Here is a 4,845-nt window from a genome sequence, read left to right on the forward strand (position 1 = left end):
TGGTCACCTTCTCGAAGAACTCAATAAGGTTTGTGAGGCACGACCTACCCCTCACAAAACCGTGTTGACCATCCCTAATCAAATTATTCCTTTCTAGATGATTATAAATCCTATCTCTTATAATCCTTTCCAACACTTTACCCACAACCGAAGTAAGGCTCACTGGTCTATAATTACCAGGGTTGTCTCTACTCCCCTTCTTGAACAAGGGGACAACATTTGCTAGTCTCCAGTCTTCTGGCACTATTCCTGAAGACAATGACGACATAAAGATCAAAGCCAAAGGCTCTGCAATCTCCTCTCTAGCTTCCCAGAGAATCCTAGGATAAATCCCATCCGGCCCAGGGGACTTATCTATTTTCACACCTTCCAGAATTGCTAACACCTCCTCCTTATGAACCTCAATCCCGTCTAGTCTAATAGATGTATCTCAGTATTCTCCTCGACTACATTGTCTTTTTCCTGCGTGAATACTGACGAAAAATATTCATTTAGCACCTCTCCTATCTCTTCGGACTCCACGCACAACTTCCCACTACTGTCCTTGACCGGCCCCAATCTTACTCTAGTCATTCTTTTATTCCTGACATACCTATAGAAAGCTTTAGGGTTTTCCTTGATCCTACCTGCTAAAGACTTCTCATGTCCCCTCCTGGCTCTTCTTAGCTCTCTCTTTAGGTCCTTCCTGGCTAACTTGTAACTCTCAAGCGCCCTCACTGAGCCTTCACGCCTCATCTCTACATAAGCCTCCTTCTTCCTCTTGACAAGAGATTCAACTTCTTTAGTAAACCACGGTTCCCTCGCTCGACCACTTCCTCCCTGCCTGACAGGTACATACTTCTCAAGGACACGCAGTAGCTGTTCCTTGAACAAACTCCACATTTCAATTGTGCCCAGCCCCTGCAGTTTCCTTCTCCATCCTATGCATCCTAAATCTTGCCTCATCGCCTCATAATTGCCTTTCCCCCAGCTATAACTCTTGCCCTGCGTTATATACAGATCCCTTTCCATCGCTAAACTATCTACTCTTGTTAGTTAGACTGCACTAAGTTGTAGAGACCAGGGCACCCAATTCTGTCAGAGTTACAGAAGCACTCGGAAAGTGGCTGTCATTGACAAGGTCAATCACAGAAGTGGGAGGTTAGATTAATCCGGAGAGAATGACAGCCTGGGATACTTCTCTCTAGAAAATAGAGAGGTAAAGGACATTACCTGGATGAGGTTTTGTTTTCAAATTTTGAGGGATCAATAGAGCAGAATGCCCTGTTTCTACAGCAAACAAAACCAAAGTTGTCCAATATCAGTCAGTCCCATTAAATTCAGTCAGGTATCCAGGATAAATTTCCTCAGGTGGGAAAATGAATAGACTTGCCCCCACGGGGAGTGGGGATGATATGCGACTCACTCCCAGAGGAATTGGAGAGAATGTGGGATTCGCTCCTCCGGGGAGTGGGGTGAATGGGGACTCGCACCCACAGGGAGTGGTTGAGGTGAATATTATTGATGTACAATCTCATGCCATCATTTGATGTCATTCTGTGTAACATTGTCACAGGTGTCAACTGGCCACTGCCAAACCCCTATGTGTCGCTTTCAATGTTCAATAATAATGAACAGTCATTTCGTGGCACCATTTCATATTTATTAATAGCTGCGTTTGCAAAGTTCACAAATGAAACATTGCCATTGTCTGAAAGGGGAGATTGCTCCCTGCTCTACGCAGAACGAGAGAGTGCACACAAAATGCTGGGGATAATTGCAGCAGGAAATCCCCACTCACCCCACTGGAAGAATGATTTCCCTCGCCCCTGACTTCCTTCAATGTCCGGCCTTTTCACCAAATATTGACATTGCTGCAGGAATTACTTTGCAAAATACAAACAAACAAGAAAGCGCTGCATGGCATACAGTGACTGACCCATGACATTGTATGCCTCAGAGCTAACAGTCACTGGAGCTGATGGTGTTGAGGAGAGGCGAGGTCAGTGAACCGTGCTTCACACTGCAGGAATATCTGGAACCTTTCTTCCAGTCAGTGGCCGGGACTGTCAGGTAACTGCTCAAGCTGTAGCTTTGATCACTGTCTGGGGACACGGCGCTTGTGGTCACCCCGCGGTCTGTCTCTTTGCCATTCACGCTCCAGAGGACCTGCACAAGACCTGGCTTAAAGCGACTCACCAGACAGGACAGAGTGGCTGATCCCGTGTCTATTTATTCCTGCGATGGAGGGAGCAGGAGGACAGATGGTTTCTGATCATCATTACCTGTGTGTGGGCAAAGAAAAAGAATGAGAGGGAGAGAAAGACAATTGAATATATGAATAAAAAAAAGACACTGAACTATGCGTGCGAGGGAGATTTATTAATTTATCAATGTAAGACTTGAATTTCCGGAGTGAGAGAGAAATATTAGTATGTATAACACTCTGACCTGTGTGCATGTGTGTGTCTGATGGACAGGGAACCAGAATTATTAACATATCACACTCTATCTCTATACATACACACAGACACATACACACAAACACACACACACACGCACACACACACACACATATATATATATACATACATATGCATATAGACATAAAATAGATATAACGGTCTGACCTATGTGTAGGAGAGAATTTTGACAAAAAATCACTTTGAACTCTCCCTCTCTCTCTGTGTTTGCGTGTGTCTGTGTGTGCGTGTGGGTATGTGAGACTGAGAGTGAGAGAATTATTAATACAGCTTTGCGTGAGTATTGGATAATATAGAAAGCTATGAACTGTGTCTGTGAGGGCGAGTGAGTCAGTGAGTGAAGTTTTAATATAATTATCTGACCTATGTGTGAGAGAGATTTAAGGACAGATATGTACAGCAGACCGACCTCTGAGTGAGTGAATGAGTGACAAAATTATGAATATAACTACTTGACATTTGCGCGAGAAAATTATTGATATATACACATACAAAAACACTCTATGCTGTGCATTTGTATATGAGGGAGAGAGAGAAAAAGACAGAATTAATAATATAACTGTCTGACTTATGTGTGTGTGTGTGTGTGTGCGTGCGTGTGTGTGTGTGTGTGCGTGCGTGTGTGTGTGTGAGCGACTGGGGGAGATTTATTAATATAAACAAGACAGAAACCTGTGTGTTGGCGTGAGAGCGAGAATTATTGACCATTGCGTGCGTGAGAGAATTGTGATAGAATCTCTGACCAGTGTCTGAGCGAGAGAGAGAATTATTAATGTTACACTGACCTGTGTGTGAGAGAGAATTAGTGATAAAATCTCTGACCTGGATGCACGTGAGAAAGATCAGAAGTTATTATATAAATAACACTCTGAGCTGTGTGCGTGAGAGAGAGAGGCATAGACATAATTATTAGTACAAATAACCTTCTGACCAGTGTCAGCCTGTGGGTGAGAATTATTGATGTAACACTGACCGGTGTGGAGTGTGTGAAAGAATTATTGATTTAATCTGTGAATTTCTTGATTATGAGAAAGTGAGAACAATTAACATATATATAATCTCTGGCCACTGAGTGTTTGTGTGTGTGAGAGAATTATTAATGTAACACTGACTGGTGTGTGTGTGAGACAGAGAATGATTGACGCAATCTTTGACTTATTCTTGTCTGTGTGTGAGAGAGAACTATGAATACTAATAACACCTGACCTCTGCTTGTTTGTGAGAGAAAGAGAAAATTGTTAATATATGCATAAATCGCTGACCTTTGTCTCTTTCTCTCTCTCTCTCTCGTGTGAGGGTATGTAAGAGAGAAAAATAGTAACCTAACCGCTGTCTGTCTCTCTGAGAAAGAGAATTCTTCATGTGGCTTTGACATACGTGTGTGTGAGGCCTGTTTGTGTTTGTGTGACAGGGAATTATTAATATGCACAGAATGCACTGAAGTGTGAGTGAGTGAGTGAGTGAATTATCACAATAACACTCTGACTTATTTTCTTGAGTTAGATTTGTTGCAAAATGTGTTATATCATGATTTTGGTAAAATCCGGAGAACAGAATCAACTCCGAAGGGGGAAATATTGAACTAATCTGAATGCTACAGAAAGCGCGATAGAAAGAAACAAAATCACTTACTCCGAACAGTCAGGGCAGTTCCACCTCCAAAGATCCATGAGCGATCCCACACAGCACAGTAATAGACGGCGGAGTCACCAGAGACCAGGTTTCCGATGGTTAAGATGTGACTGTTACTGGAGGAATCTCGAGAAGGTTGGAAGCGGTCAGTGAAACCGGTGCCCCTGTATATTGCACCTGTGGGGTCATGTGTGATCACCCACACCGGGGCTTCTTCGGGTCTCTGGCGGGACCAATATACATGGTAGCCACCCACATTAATTTTCTGCATTGCACACTTCAACTGGGCGGTCTGACCGGCGGAGACTGGGTCAGAAATTGGACTCTGATTGAGGACAGCAACAGCCAAAGTACCTACAATGAAAGAAGCACAGACACAGATTGGGTGAGCTTGGGATCATGAAAAATACCGGCAGGAGTGAAACAAAACTGACTAGTATTTAACGGACAGATGTTAACCGAAAGAAATTTCTGACCTGTTACATGGAGCAGCAGTGCCCACAGCAGATGCGGCATTTGGAAACATTTCCACTGGAGAATGCAATGAAAGAGCCAACTGCCTGACTGTTGCCCTCCGTTGAAACTTTTGTTGTAGACTCCCGGGAGCTGCTCTGAACACAGTTTCGGTAAACCAGAGAGAGACCCTAGCTCTATTCATTCACCGGAATGCAAATGAAGGGGCAAAAACCAGGCAAATCATCACTCTGGGTTTTCACCGATCTATTTCTGGCTTCTTACATCATTGTCCATC

At 43.6% G+C, this 4,845-nt stretch overlaps 1 pseudogene; it reads right to left on the reverse strand.

The window, feature by feature from the left end:
• Positions 1-1,941: 1,941 nt before the first annotated feature.
• LOC125487856 lies at positions 1,942-4,610 on the reverse strand (annotated as a pseudogene).
• Between the last annotated feature and the right edge of the window lie 235 nt (positions 4,611-4,845).

Source organism: Rhincodon typus, chromosome 46, assembly GCF_021869965.1.
Source record: "Rhincodon typus isolate 14 chromosome 46, sRhiTyp1.1, whole genome shotgun sequence".
NCBI lineage: Eukaryota > Metazoa > Chordata > Chondrichthyes > Orectolobiformes > Rhincodontidae > Rhincodon > Rhincodon typus.